At 42.7% G+C, this 16,382-nt stretch overlaps 1 non-coding gene and 2 pseudogenes across 1 annotated transcript; all 3 read right to left on the reverse strand.

Moving 5' to 3' along the window:
- Nucleotides 1–1,095: 1,095 nt before the first annotated feature.
- On the reverse strand, nucleotides 1,096–1,167 carry trnak-cuu (transfer RNA lysine (anticodon CUU)). Its single transcript has one exon. It is a non-coding gene; the product is annotated as a tRNA-Lys (tRNA).
- A 6,260-nt stretch (nucleotides 1,168–7,427) lies between these two features.
- LOC147039974 (U2 spliceosomal RNA) lies at nucleotides 7,428–7,600 on the reverse strand (annotated as a pseudogene).
- A 1,739-nt stretch (nucleotides 7,601–9,339) lies between these two features.
- LOC147039975 (uncharacterized) lies at nucleotides 9,340–10,204 on the reverse strand (annotated as a pseudogene).
- Between the last annotated feature and the right edge of the window lie 6,178 nt (nucleotides 10,205–16,382).

Genomic DNA, 16,382 nt, shown 5'->3' on the forward strand with positions numbered 1-16,382 from the left:
GCATATTGGCCATAATATAGCATTGAGGCTGCTGTAACCCCGGTTTGAATCTGGTTAATAGCAGAATAAACCTGCTGCAGAGTTGTGTTTTATTCACCCTGAACAGTCTACGTTGGACCATGACAAATGTACATACAAACAAGCTTACAGACAATGACAACTTCCTCGTTCCTTGCCCTGAAGGGACAGCTAAAACAATTCCTAACACTTACTAATCAAGTCCTAACCAACTTCTATCCAAATCCTAACCAGCCTCCGCAGGTCTTAATCAGGGTGGGCGGGGGCAAAGGAACCAATTAGATGGCCCAAATCCATGCACGGTGGATGACGGCAGTGATAAACACAGTGATATTTGAGAAGTGAAGTGAGGTTTATAGGATTTGCAGACAGTGTGCAATCATTATTTCAATAAAAGTAGGCAGGTGCATACATTTGAGCAACCCAACAGTAAAATGACATCAATATTTAGTAGATCCTTCTTTTGCAGAAATAACAGCCTCCAGACCAGTGGTTCTTAACCTGGGTTCGGTCGAACCCTAAGGTTTCAGTGAGTCAGTCTCAGGGGTTCGGCAAAGCCTCCACTGCGGAGGTCCGAACACACCTGATTTATAAATTTGCATATCTGAAATGGTCTCGCAAAGGCAACAGCAGAAGTCACACTGATTTGCTGGTATGTCATTTGATGTGAATTCATGCATTGTGTTGGTTTTATTCTTTGAACAAGGTGATGTTCATGCACGGCTCATTTTGTGCGCCAGTAAAAAACGTCTATGTCTTGAATAAGAAAAAAATAAAGTTTTTTCTCTAAACAGGGGTTCGGTGATATGATATATTTAACTGAAATTGTTGATCCGAACAGCCAATGATTTATAAAGGAAAATCTTGAAATTAATTTGGGGTGCCCAAACCTTTGCATACAACTGTATATGACCAAAGATTTGAGGTCCAACCGAGACATGAACTGAGATCACTGGATTCATAATCCAGAGCGCTCATGGAGCGTAGGGAAGTGTAGGGAAGCATACGATTTCATACGGAAGCACACAAGCTGCTACCATTTCGCGAATTTTTCCCAGCTAAATGACAAAATATTTGAGGTCCCACCGAGACTTGAACGCGGATCGCTGGATTAAGAGTCCAGAGTGCTCACCATTACACCATGAAACCCTAGCAATGACTGAAAAAGGAGCATAATTTTTCTGAGCACAATGCACTAAGGCGCTCATTTTACTAAATTGGGCTTACACACTCAATTTATGTTCCAGGTAAATTACTACAAATTGGAAGTTCCACCAAGACTTGAACTTGTATTGCTAGATTCAGAGTGCTCACAATCACACCATGCAAACATTATACGGTATTCCAGAAGAGCATTAGCTTTAGAATCATCCAAGATCTAACTGGTGCCAACTGGTGGACTGGTAACTTCCACGAGTTGACATTGCAACCCAGACAACATGTGATTACTTTATCAAATATAAGCAAGGTATAGGGATATGTTTTCAAAGGGTGGCAGACTGTATTGAAAATGTTTCTTTGATAAATGTCAAATAACAGTTCCACTGAGAATTGAACTCAAATCACTGGATTGAAAGTCCAGAGTGCTAAGCATTACACCATGAAAAACTCAGCCCTAATCACTGGGAGGCATATGGTTTCATGGGGCAGTACAGGAGCAAATTTTTCCCATATACATGTATACGACCAAATATTTGAGGTCCCACTGAAATTTAAAACTCCGATGACTGGATTCAGAGGCCAGAGTGTTAACCATTACGCACGGGCGCACGCACACACAAACACACTCAATACCCAACGCAGCTATATAATGTGGACATTATTCTCCAAATCTATATGGAAATTATAATGAATACATCAAAATTGGTCCTCCCCCGTCAGAGCACAAAGAGATTTGGACAGTCGTTTATTCCAGCCGCACTCCGACTCTACAACCAGGCCCGCAGGCACGTGGAGACCTGGAGCTAGAGCTGATAGGTTAACTGACTTGGGACTTTTTATCTGCGCATGATGCTCTTTAGCAAACCACCAGCTTGCACTGCATATTTATTGGAGCAGTGTGTTTATATTTATTGCATTGTGAACTCTGGTTTTCTGTTTGTCTTCCTCTCTTTAAACGTCATGAGCTGTTTGACAACTGATTTTCCCCAGAGGGGACAATAAAGGTTTCAATCAATCAAAATGAAACAAACTATGGCGAAAGGATAGCAAAGAATGAGAATATCATCAGAATGCCAAGATGAACAATAAAACCAACTCGAAATAAGTGTCACGGGCATGAAACGGTGTTAACGTTCATAAGGGGTGACCATGAACCAACTTAACTCCTGTTCCCCAATTTAGGCTACATTTTTAACACAAAGAAACAGACTACGCGTCGGGGAATTGAACCTCGACCGAGGCCGTGAACAGTTTAGCTAAAACAGCCTGTTGCATTTTGTTAAAGATGTCTGTCATTGAGCAAAGAAAACAAAGACGTGGAGTAACAGTTGTTTTTTTATTTGCAAGATGTTGGTTTGTTTAATGGCGGTCAGTGAACAAGGCACTTCAGCAGATGAAACAACAATGTACTCTCCAGATCGGAAGGCTTTATACTGACCAAAAGCAAGAACTAGGAAGGGAATGGGCCGGAAGGAAAAACATGTCCTTATAAGGTAGACATATGTTCTGTTATCACTTTAATGTCCTGTTATCTACTGAATGTTTTGTTACTATGTGTCATGGAACTTAACTGAGCTCTGTGCTCTCTGCCTATGTGTAAGTGAAAGTCACAAAACTTTGTGTGCTGTTCTGTGCTCTGATTGAGCAACTATGTTTGGATAGATTATTTACACATTGATTTATATAATGAAGTTTGGATAAATTAATAAGAGTATGTACACATTGCTGTGGCTCCCCCTTCAGGCCCTAAACTGATCTCCATTCAATTCCATCCATTATTTGTGATGCGGGGGGTTGCGGGCGTGCTGGAGCCTAGCTCAGCAGTCATCGGGCAGTAGGAACGTAACTGGTTGGCAGCCAATCGCAGGGCACACGGAGACGAACAACCATTCAAACTTGCACTCACACCTATGGGCAATTTGGAGTACTCAATCGGCTGACCAAGCATGTTTTTTTGATGTGGGAGGAAAACCCACGCAGGCACGGGGAGAAAATGCAAACTCCACACAAGGAGCACCAGATCACAAGTCAAAAGTCCTTTTATTATACAAATGGACTTGCTTTTTAATATTTCTTTCTTTTTTTTAATTCAATGTTTTACCAGGTAAGCCAATTGAGAAAAGTTTCTCATTTACAATGACGATCTGGAGGCAAGGTGTGTGAAGTGTCTTGCCCAAGGACACAACGACATGTGACTGTGACAGAGCCGGGATGGAACCGCCAACCCAGCCACAGCCGCCTTTCATGTCAAACCGTATGCTTTGCGTGTTAGGGTGGGGATTTGGGGAGGTTTCACCGAACGTGAATGAATGTGGGAGTAGTCGTAAAGATCTAAAATAGCGATGGTTTGGGTGTGCTTGGTGCCCATAGCACTCACGTTTGGGCCAGCAGGTAAGGTGCACCACTGCAGCAGATGTTTCCATGGTGTAGTGGTTATCACGTTCACCTAACACACAAAACGTCCCCAATTTGAGACAGCTTCTAATCTTCATTGTTATTGATGGTTCCTTTGCAAAGTGCCTGACACATTAAAATGAGTTCGCATTGCAACTACGGTGTGGTACCTAATTTGAGACTGGGTGAAAACTGCTATCTTTCACTCACTTTTGCATTCCCTTTGGTAGTCCTTCGCTGTGTCCAAATTTGCATCACGTGACACACGAATGGAGCCTGTGAATGATGATGACACAGCACATGTGACATCAGCCTGTTAAAAATGCCAGAGAATGGGAGATAGCTGTGTTTCAAAGTAGGGCTCGTCCGGGAGTGGAACCCGGGACCTCTCGCACCCTAAGCAAGAATCATTCTCCTAGACCAGGGGTGTCAAACTCAAATTAACAGTGGGCCAGAATTTTAAATTGAACAAAGCCGCGGGCCAAGGTTGAACAAATGAACCTTTTAATATGGAATCAAACAAGTTTTGATTTTACAATGAATATTGAACAATCAAGGCTTATATAACTTAAAAGTGCAGGCGTGCAAAATCAAGTTGATAATAACACTAATAATGCTAATACTAACAATAATAGTAATAATAGTAATAATAATAATGATAATAACAAAACATATCAATGGCATAATAAATACAATTTAAATAAAAATTGAATGCCTCCTTTTTGTTTGCAGCCTTCTGAGGTAAATGTCAAAATTAGCTTCTTCAAGTTGATAATAACACTAATAATACTAATAATAACAATAATAGTCATAATAGTAATAATAATAAGAATAATGATAACTATAATAATAAAAAAACATCAATGGCATATTAAATAAAATTTAAATAAAAATTGAATGCCTCCTTTCTGTTTGCAGCCTTCTGAGGTAAATGTCAAAATTAGCTTCTTACACAGGCTAATACATTTGAAAATAAAATAACATAACAACTATGAATAAATAAACCATTCAGGCTTTGGAGTAGCAAGAAAAAGTGCATAGAAAATTCCAGAAAAGACTTAAACTGGCGGTGATTGAGACCTTTGTGTTACTGTGGACATAACATCCTCCATCTTCAGCGCTTTACCACACAGGGATTCTTGATGTAAGATGCAGTGATAAACAGATAATTCACCTGCACAGTTCTCTTCGCGCATCTTTTCACAGATCCTGCCCACCAGTCCATTCCTTTTACCACTCATGGTTGGCGCACCATCAGTGGTTAATCCCACAAGTTTATTCCACGGAAGGTTTATTTCAGTTACACATTTTCAAACCTCCTCAAAGATTTCTTTCCCTGTGGTTGTGCCATGCATTGGTTTAAATCCCAAAAGCTCCTCCGTAACATACAGATTTGTGTCCACGCGGCGGACAAAGACAGTCAGCTGCGCAGTATCAGACGCGTCAGTGCTCTCATCCACAACAAGGGAAAACGGAACAAAATATTTTCCCTTCTCCATCAACTGGACATGCAGATTGGTGGCAAGCTCGCATGTGCGGTCAGCTATTGTTTTTCTGCTCAGGCTTACGGTTGCAAAGGCTTGGTTTTTCTCGGGGCACACTTGGTCACAAACCTTCATCATGCACTTTTTTACAAACTCTCCCTCATTAAAGGGCCGGGCTGATTTGGTGATTTCTTGTGCCACGATATAACTTGCCTATACAGCAGCCTCACTTTGTGTTGTGGCTTTTGTGAACATTTTCTGTTGTGAAATCAAACCTCTTTTCATCTCCTTAACTTTCTGGCTCCTTTAAGCCGTGTCCAGGTCCTTATATTTGTCCTGGTGTTTGGTTTCATAGTGTCGTCTAATATTGTGCTCCTTAGTTACTGACACGTTGACTCCACAAACAAGACAAACAGGTCTGTCTTGTATACATATAAACAGATATTCTGTCTCCCACCTGTCCAGAAAAGTTCTATTTTCTGCCTTTCTTTTCGCCATTTGTTGGTAGGCTAACACAGTGACAGCTGTCGTTTGAGGTCGCAGTGTGGGGGAGAGGCACGGGGATGCGGGGTGTGCACATAGACTGTATATAAGAAATGGATGTAACATCCGTGACGTCACCCATTAGTTTGTGGACGGCTGCTCGGAAGCCAATAGTATCGAATCTAGGCAGCGCCATCTTGAAAATTTCAGGTGCATTCTGGGAAAAAATGAACACGGATTCTAATTATATGGGCATGAGGCGGAGTCATGAACGGACGTATGGGCGCCAAAGCAACAGCAGACCATTATGGAATTTGTAGTACAAGCGATGAATGCGGTGTTACAGCGCTGCCGCCGTATAATACCGGCGGGCCAGCTCTAATGTTAATTTGAAATTGCCTCGCGGGCCAAATATAATTACACTGCGGGCCAAATTTGGCCCGCGGGCCAGAGTTTGACACCTATGGTGTAAACAATGCCACGTACGCGCGCGTCGGACTCGTGATTTGCATGTCTAATTATTCCACAGACCCATATAACGATATACAAAGTATATTTCAAATAACTATCATATAGCAACAATATTACCAAACCATCTGTCACTCCAAATCATAAAATCCATCGATCATTGATCGTGTAAACAATGCCGCGTACGCGCGCCGTCGGACTCGTGATTTGCATGTCTAATTATTCCACAGACTCATATAACGATATATAAAGTATATTTCAAATAACTATCATATAGCAACAATATTACCAAACAATCTGTCACTCCAAATCATAAAATACATCGATCATCGATCGTGTAAACAATGCCGCGTACGCGCGCCGTCGGACTCGTGATTTGCATGTCTGGCGTAATGTGTGCTCGCATGCTGTCCATCACAAGCAGAGCTTGCATCCTAAATTGCATTGCTGCCCCTACTGTTTTTTTTGTTTTTGTTTTTTTGTTTTTTTACATCACCACACTAAATTCTCTTCACCAGACCTGTGCTTTTTAAAAACTCAAAAAAACAGCGCTTTCCCCTCCCAGTTGTTGCGTCACGGCCAATGGTGAAATTTAAATCACCCTCGTTCAGTTTAGTTTGAAAATAACTATATTTCTTTTTCAGTTTTTTTTGTTTTTTTGTTTATTTGTTTCATGAACTTGAATATTGTGCTTTAAAGTGTGAATTGCTTTATTCGTTTTTCAGTGTATTAAAAATAATATGTGAGGTGATCAACTGTACTAGTAAGTAATGTGTTAATGATCAAGTACATTTTTTGAAAAAAAACATATAAGTCTCGCCTGAGTATAAGTCGACCCCCCCACCCAAACTATGAAAAAAACCGCCTTACAGTCCGAAAATTACGGTGCTTGAAAACGTCAGGAACCAAAAGGACATGACGACGACGACAGACGACAGACGACAGACGACGACAGACGACGACGACAGACGACGACGACAGACGACGACGACAGACGACAGACGACGACGACAGACGACGACGACAGACGACAACAATGAGCCGACGGGGAGTGAGGAGCAGACAGGATTTATATACACTACAGGTAACAAGAGGCAGGTGAGAACAATCAAACCAATTATGGGCACACAGGAGGGGAGGGGCGAGCACACGGACAGAAACCAAGACAACTGACGCATAGTGGAAGGGCTGGAGACGAGACGTGACACTTTTAGTGTCTTAAAAGACAATGATGGTATTTATTTACATATTGAAACACAATATTCCACCTCCTTCAATGTTACACGTGAATGCACATACAGAGAGTAATTTTATTCATTTTGATCAGGCTACATGAAGCAAAATATAAAGGTGAATGTAATTCTCATTAATGGAATGAATGACTCCTTTTGACCAGCAGGAGGGTTTATGTGCCCCCCTCAAGAAATAAACCTATTTGCAAACCGTTTGGTGGGAAAGCCTCAAGCCCCTATTACACCTCCCTATTCCAAAAATCAATTTCATATGTGGTCCCCAGAGAGGGGACGTATCAGATATGAAACTGATAAGAACAGATACTACACTTGATCTTAGCCAAAAGGCCGAGAAGCGATAAGCAAAAATGGGTCTGAGGCAACGACTTCAATCAAGAGACTACCAATTCAAGTTAACGGCCGACCTCGGATGTGTCATCGCGAAGCCACTAAGTTAAAACAGTCGAAGTAAAGTACCCAGTTTTTCACTGGCAGGCCAAAGTATGTTTTACTTTTACTTTTGTATTTGATGTGTATGTTTTGTAATTCTACGTACAGCGGAGCCTCGGTTTTCGAACACAATCCGTTCCAGAAGGCTGTTCGAGAAGTGAATCATTCGATTTCCGAAACCTTTGTGCGCAGAGAGCTTAATTTGGTCGAATACGGAATTGTTCGAGAACCGGGACGTTCGAAAAAAATAAATAAATTATATATATATATATATATATATATATATATATATATATATATATATATATATATATATATATATATATATATATATATACACACACAGTATATATATATGTAGCAGTAGAGTGGGTCGTCTAGTAACCGGAGGGTTGGGGATATATATATATATATATATATATTATATACAGTAATTAATATATATATATATGTCACGTATTTCTATGATGTGGCCTTTAATTAACCTGTAGTAGCAGATTCGGCTGGATTTTGTTTTTGCTCCCTCTCCCCGATCCCACTCCCCCCACCCCTCCCAGGCTGGGGAGGTGGTTAGGTGACACCCAAGCTGACGACGGCTATCTAGATTCTCGTGGACCAATTCAGCATGAGGGAACTGCAGCGGAATACCCTCCTAGAGGACACTGCCAGGACAATCGAAGGCACCTCCGACAGCTCTTCGCTTTGGCCTGGACATCCACTTTTTGATTTCCATATTATGTATTTTATGTGCCCTCTTTGCATCCATTGCAGCCTGGTGATCCTGAAAGGGGGATCCTTCCATCTGTGGTCGCTTCTCAAGGTTTCTCATTTTTCCCCTGGTAGGGTTTTTTGAGTTTTTCCTTGCCCTTTTGGGAGCCAAGATCAGGGGATGCTTTGAGAATAATTGTCAATTGATTGTCTATGTGAAGCCCTTTGAGACTGCTTGTGATTTAGGGCTATACAAATAAACTTGACTTGACTTGACTTGTTGTGATTGATTCGGTACAATCAAGGTATGGTGTTGTTTCTGCCGGGCACATGTGCCTGTCGCGCCTCCTACGGTGCCTTGGGTGAGCTGCAGGGTCGTCAGCCAGGGACCACCGCTCATCGGAGTTTCGCTCTATTTAACCCTGGAACGCGTGCTGGTGGAGACGTCCCTGCCCCCCCTGCAGCTGGGCCATTTTACTGCCTTGACACCCAATTTTTATCTCTCCTCCTCAGCCACAGCCAGAAGCTTCCCTTCTCTGCTTCCTCAGCCAGGGCTTTCGTTACCCTTCCCTTCGGAGCTTAGCCCCAGTTCTTCACACATCACGAAGCAGCCTTGTCGAAGTCGATGTGCTGACGTAGCCCCGACAGCCCTCTTCAACAGGGTAGGTGGTCGTGGACCAACCTACTTCTTCTGCGTATTTGGCTGCTTTCTGCTTGTAGGCAGCTTGGATTCCCTCCTCCCAGGAGATGGTGAGCTCTATGAGTATGGCAGACTTGGTAGCAGCAGACCAAAGCACACCTGGCCGGAGTAAAGTGGTGGTGATTTCACGGGGGAACTTCAGCTGTCGTAAAACTGCCTCGTCGGCTGGTGTCTCGGCTGCTCTCCCTTGCCCTCACAAACCAGACAAGGAGCTGTTTGGCTGCAGAATTGTTGTTGGCCTCTTTTCTGCTGGTCTCGAGAACTTCGACCTGCTTCGTCACGACTGGGTCATGGCGCTAACTGTAGCGTGCCTGTGTCAGTGCAGCCTGACAGTAGGTGCTGTAGGCTGGCGTTAGGTGCTCTGAGCAGGGGACAGCTCCCTTCCTTGCCAAATCACTGGCGGAGGTTTCTGTGGCTAAGTTGCCCTGAGCACAAAGCTAAGTCTGGCTTGCGGCATCTTCCAGAGCTCAGCCAAGCTGAAAGGTTTCCTGATGGTACCTTCCCAAGTGGTCCATCTCCCTTGGCGACCCTGTAACACGGCCTTGATGGTGGACTGCTCCTGCTTTGATCTTGACACCTCTTCCACAACCATGACTCTTCATTCCCTCTTTGTGGCCTTGGACCAGAGCCGTAGAGGCTCTCCCCAGCCAAGCCCCGCTCTCCCTTCTTTCACGTTGCCAATTGTTTCCTGATGTTGATAGCGCCACAAGTGGATTTCTCACAGTAGGATCCAAGGATTCTCTTAGCTCAAGAACGAACCTAGCCGTTTCCTGCTCATAGCCCAGGGTATGGACTGGATTGGCAGTTGCAGCGAGGTTGCCCCGAACAAGCCTGTTTCAGAGAAACCTTTCGGTAGACCTAGCCATTTCTGAATGTAGGTGTTTGCTTCGTCTGTCCAGGCCGTTCGCTGTTGATATTACTCATCTTCAGTGGCCACATGGCCCTTTGGTACAATGTGAAGTTGTAGCACCACAATTTTTGCTTTCCGGGTAGTTGGCTCTTGTGGATGATCGCCAGGCCTTCTGCGAGTTATTTCTTCTTTGTTACATTATAAACAAGGCGCTGTAGGACAGCACTAACCTGGTTGCTGGTGGGGAAACGAGCATTGTATTCTCCGATTCCAAAGTTTTAATATAATTGTCAAGAAAATTCCATATAGTAGCCCAGCAATCAGGTATTGTGGCCGAGCGGTCTGAGGTGCTGAATCCAAAGCTCCAGTCTCTAATGAGGTGTGGGTTTCAAATCCCACCACAGCCACTTCTGCATCAATTCAGGTCTGGTCTCCTTGCCCAACTCCTGTCAGTGCACCTGTAAAGTATCAAGACCCTTCAAAGGTCTTTGCAAAATATTAATCTTTGCCTTTTATTCTAACCTGGAGTACCCATTTGATATGTAACTACACTGTGTATTTGGGCTGAGAATGATGAAAGAAGGGACAACATATATGCCTCATAAAGTGTATGCATTGAGGATGGGTCGACTTCCATGCAGCACAACCAACGTGTGGAAAATACAGGTGCGACATTTCTTCTCAATAGAACGACTTGAAAGAAGGCCAAAAGCTTTCCAAAGGACACAAGTTACAAATAGCAGAGGATGGTTTCGATCCATCGACCTCTGGGTTATGGGCCCAGCACGCTCCCGCTGCGCCACTCTGCTGCTCACTAATAATTCATGATGTCCTCTAATCGGCAAACAAGCATTCGGTTCCAACTTGCAACTGGATTTTGATTGTCACTCATATTGTTTGGTCTCTGCTGTGTACAGGCTTCATTACATTATGAAAAAAGCTCAGTCGGGCAGCACTAACCTGGATGCTGGTGGAGAAACCAGCTTTTCCGCCTTCACGTTTTAATAGAATGTCAACAAAATTCAATGTCAAAATGACAGGTGGTAGGTAGTGTGGCTGAGCGGTCTAAGGTGCTGGAAATAGGCCTCAGTCTCTCCTGAGGTGTGGGTTCAAATCCCACCACTGCCACTTCTGCATCGGCCCAACTCTCTTCGGTGCAGCCATTGAGTACATATGATGACCCTGGAGAGTTCTTTGCGATTATCAATCTGTGCCTTTCATGTTCATCGGGACTACTGTTTTAATAGGTACCTACACTGTGTATTTGGATAGAGACTGCTGAAAGGAGACACATATATGCCTCGTGAACAAGTCGGCAGAAAAGTTTGCCGATTTATTAGTGCCCAGAAGAGCAGCACTCTGTTCCGTACTGTAACCGTCGGTGAGAATGGGTAGACAGGGAAGCCTGTAAGCGAGTCCGTCACTCATATATTCCATCGCTTCAGTCCTTATGCTAAGATCAATTGTAGTATCTGTTCTTAGCTAGCTCGGAAGGCAATCACCTCGACTGATTTGCAAGTTCTCATCCATGGCAGTGAACTTGACTCACTTTGTGGAGGAAATAGTGACAGAGCATTGTGTTACAAATAACCTTGTACTTTTGTTACAGAATCTACTATGGTAAATTACTTTAATTGACTTTGCATTATTTTGTAGTTGTTTGGTATTCTTTGTGTGTTTCTTTCCTTTGATCTAAATCTCTTTAAGTGGTGCGTGTACGCTTTACATTTAAGGAAATGAATGGTGAGCCGCTGGTAATGTCAAGGTTAAACTTTTCCAGAAAGCTAATCCAACAAACCCTGAAATTTAAAGCAGATGATTTGAACTGCATTATAACGTTGCCTTTTAGCAAAAGCTTTGATGTGAGCTTTTGCTCTGCGGCAAACCTCCGTGAGTTTTGGAATGGGTAATAAAGGGAAATGTGCTTTCAGCGGTTAGCAAACATATTTTTTAAGGTTGTGTGAAACATATAATCATATCAATATAATATCTAGTATTGGAGTGCTTGTGTGGATTGGTGGGGGGTGAGGAATGTGTAGGCACACTGCATGAACTTGTTTTCTTCTAAGAGTTATGGAACAGGCCCAGGAAGGGAGTACCAGACAGGCAGTACGAGATGGCACGGAACGAAGGGAGTACCAGACGATAACACCTCGAGGTCGGTGAGGAACGAGAACAAAGAACAATACCACGTCCAGGTGGTTGGGCTTCGAGAGGAAAATCCCCAACTCCTGACCACAGTGATGACACCTCGACGGGGAGGAGATGACCATCGACCAATCATCACACAATATTTTGCATGCTTTAATATTCATATTATGTTTCTTTAAAACTGGGCAACCCGGAAGAATGTGTCGTCTTTTGGTGGTCACAAAAACGCACGAGTTCTAGTGTGAGGGACCCGGGACCCAGGCCTGTATTAGTGCGCTTTGTTAGGAATAAACATTTGGTAAATTTGGTCTGATTGATCTACTGGTCTTCTCTTTGACAGAACGAACTCGCAAAATTGTTAGGTGCGCCAGTGTGTGGATTAGGACATAGAAACTTGTGTTAAGTGTTGATCGTAATTTGGAGTCAGATCAATAGCTAAAATCCGTATCCTAACAGTATAAAAATGTTAAATCCCTGTTCTCTTTGTTTAATGTAGAAAAGCTGACCGACAATGCTGCGAAAACGGTTATTGTCAGAATGTTTAATGAGGCAGTGAATGCAGAGGACATTTGTTATTTTCTGGGAAGATATTGCACGGTTAAAGGCCAGGCTATGACGGTGAGTAGTGATGGGTCCTGTAACATCGATGCGTCGGCGCATGTGTCGAGCTCAGAGACTCTATGACATAGAGCGAAGCCCTGTGTCGGTGCGCGTATCGCTTTAAACAAGTCACGTGACCGAACGAGCAGCAGTATAGTCTGTCAAGGAAGCGTGCCAAAGCTCTGTTAAAGGAAGCGCATTGTCAACGGGATGGATCTGCTAAAACAATATCTGATCTTTTGCGGTTCATCCCGAAGATATCAAGAATTCTGGAGCAGCCCCAAGTCAGATACTGGGACAATAAAAAGACATTGCACTCCAGCCTCATCTGTGCCGTGTGAGTGGGTGTTTTCAAAGGCGGGAAATTGTGTCCAAAAAGCGCAACACGCTCAATTTCAAAACATTTGAAAAACGTATTGTTTTAAATAAAATTTGTAAAAAAACAAATCCCAGTGCACAAGCATCCTCTTTCACAACACGTGAAACCATAAAAAGCTATTTTCTGAAAACATTATTGAAATGAAATCTATTAGAACAGGCAGCAAACAAGACATTGCACTCCAGCCTCATCTGTGCCGTGTGAGTGGGTGTTTTCAAAGGCGGGAAATTGTGTCCAAAAAGCGCAACACGCTCAATTTCAAAACATTTGAAAAACGTATTGTTTTAAATAAAATTTGTAAAAAAACAAATCCCAGTGCACAAGCATCCTCTTTCACAACACGTTCACTTAGATTTTCACGTTATGTTCGGGGCAACCTCGCTGCAACTGCCAATCCAGTCCATACCCTGGGCTATGAGCAGGAAACGGCTAGGTTCGTTCTTGAGCTAAGAGAATCCTTGGATCCTACTGTGAGAAATCCACTTGTGGCGCTATCAACATCAGGAAACAATTGGCAACGTGAAAGAAGGGAGAGCGGGGCTTGGCTGGGGAGAGCCTCTACGGCTCTGGTCCAAGGCCACAAAGAGGGAATGAAGAGTCATAAGCATCCTCTTTCACAACACGTGAAACCATAAAAAGCTATTTTCTGAAAACATTATTGAAATGAAATCTATTAGAACAGGCAGCAAACAAGACATTGCACTCCAGCCTCATCTGTGCCGTGTGAGTGGGTGTTTTCAAAGGCGGGAAATTGTGTCCAAAAAGCGCAACACGCTCAATTTCAAAACATTTGAAAAACGTATTGTTTTAAATAAAATTTGTAAAAAAACAAATCCCAGTGCACAAGCATCCTCTTTCACAACACGTTCACTTAGATTTTCACGTTATGATCCATGTTCACATTATTGATTGAATGTAACTCATAAATAAAATATATTTTCAATTTAAATGAATATGTGAAAGAATACAAGATAAAGTATAATTACTTAAATTAATGAATGTATATACTAGGTCATCAAATCAGTGTCAGTCGAGTCTGCCAACTAGGTTACCTGTAGTATTTTTAAGTTCTACCGGGTGTCAGCAGTGAGCGACACAGTATCGACACAGTGTCAATACAGTTTGGTAATGTGTCTAAACGATAAACGAGGCCTCATGGACCCTTACGGTGAGAGATGAAGATGGCCTCTGGAATTGTTCCTGGCGGGCCCCCATTCAACAATGGGAGGTCCCTCAGGGGTTCCAGGGCCTCAGAAATCTCCCATCAATGATAGTTTTGGGAGAAAACCAAGGCTACATATATTATCAGGGCCAACCCAAGCTCTGCCACAAGTGTGGACAGCATGGGCACTTTACAGAAGCGTGTGAGTAAATAATATCCTGGAAATGTAGAGTAATTGGTCACACTTTAGAAGAGTGTACCAATGACAGAAGGTGCAATCTCTGTCAAGAACCTGATCATCTCTACAGAAAGTGCCCAAAGTCTTTTGCCAACTGAAGGCCGCGAGAGAATTGATAGGTGAAGGAAAATGAAGCTAACGAGCATTGTGGAAATTCAAATTTCCCTCCAAGGCCTGTAATTGGTGAGGAGGGAACAGGTGATGAGGGAACAGGAGATGAGAGACCAGGTAATGAGGGAACAGATGAGGAGAGGGAAGGGACGTGTGTCACCCCCACCAACAGAGAACGCAAAGGAAATTGATAGAGTAGAAGAAATGCCTACAAGTAGTGGAGAGGAAACAATTGAGGAAAGGGGCATGTGGGAAGCAGACAAATGGAAAGTGACATGTCACAAGAAATAGCCACAGATGAGTTGAGTGCAGACACCCAGATTCATTGTGCGCAAAAAGCTAAACGACTCGCATCTGAACGGTCCTCTGAATCGCCGTCGACATCAGAAAAGAGAGGAAAGCCTGGGAGCCCAGATCGTGAGCTGGAAAAGTCCAGAGTATTCAATTCCTACTCAGCAAATGAAATCTCATTTTCAAATATGGCTACATTTGACACCCAAAAGCCGCAATACCATAAATTTAAAGTTGAGAGAGATGGACCGTAGTCAACAACATAAACAAGAGAACTCCCACTAAATGTAGGGGTCAGCACAGCTGGAGTGCAATGGTTGAGGCTTGCCCTGGGTGAACCACCTTTTTGATCATGGTGTCTTCCCTGACAGGTAAGTATGAGTTGTACAAGTTGCCGGGCCGTCGTTTTCATCCCATCTTCAGTCACGGGATTAATTGCTACTAGCGTGTGGCACACACACACTCAGTGGATGAAGCAGAATTTGTAGAACTGTTTAAATAGTACTTTTAGTTATTACAAAACCAAAGCATTATAAATTAGGTAAACAAATAGATTCAAAAACACTACCATCATGCTTTGCTTCTTTTTCTACCCAAAATTGCCCTGACCTCAGCACCTTTGTTTGCCTCCTTTTTCTTAGAGTCGCCATCTCGTGGTGATGGCAGCAACCATAATAAACCATAAAAAATGACACAAACGCCCCTGCTGGTCAAAATGAGTCATTTATGCCATTAATGAGAATTACAATAACTTTTATATTTTGCTTCATGTTACCTGATCAAAATAAAGAAAACTTCTCTCTGTATGTGCATTCACGTGTAACAGTGAAGGAGGTGAAATATAGTGTTTCAATATGTAAATAAATACCATCACTGGAGGTTGATTGAACACATTATGTTTTGAAGGGCTGCTCTGTTTTAACAAGAAAAGACTGATGTGCTTATGGATGAAGATGACGTGATTGTGTTTGTGAACAGCAAAGAGGAGTGCTTGTGCAATTGAGGGTAATGGTTATTGGTTTTTATTCAAAAACAATATTTTTTGCCAAATTACAATAGACTGACATGTGCCCATTCAAATGGGTACCACCAGAAACAAAACTGCATTGATAAACGAGGGCTTAAGCGTGATTGTCTGTCTGCACTTGGCATAATTTCTCTGTTTATGTGAACCTGTTTACATATGTGTCAGTATGAATTATGTGACAGTATGACTGCTGCACGGAATATGATATTGGCAGTTATCCATTGCGATATTGGTATTTTAACAGAGAGGTCAGCTAATTCCAAAATCTCTATAAAAATCTAAATGGCCTCGGAGAAGAGAAGAGCCGTCCTAATTTGGCATTGTTTTTCTCTATGCTTGTCCTTTTCTCTTCTCCTTTCTAAAGCTCAAATTTTGTCAACCAAAGTTGTGTGTCCCTGTTTCATCCAGAATATGTCCTTCTGATTAATTAACAATTGTGACTACTGATCTATTATCAGGTCAATTTAACATTAAC

Source organism: Syngnathus leptorhynchus, chromosome 21 (genome assembly GCF_054491065.1).
Source record: "Syngnathus leptorhynchus isolate UIUO chromosome 21, UIUO_Slep, whole genome shotgun sequence".
In the NCBI taxonomy this organism is placed as follows: domain Eukaryota; kingdom Metazoa; phylum Chordata; class Actinopteri; order Syngnathiformes; family Syngnathidae; genus Syngnathus; species Syngnathus leptorhynchus.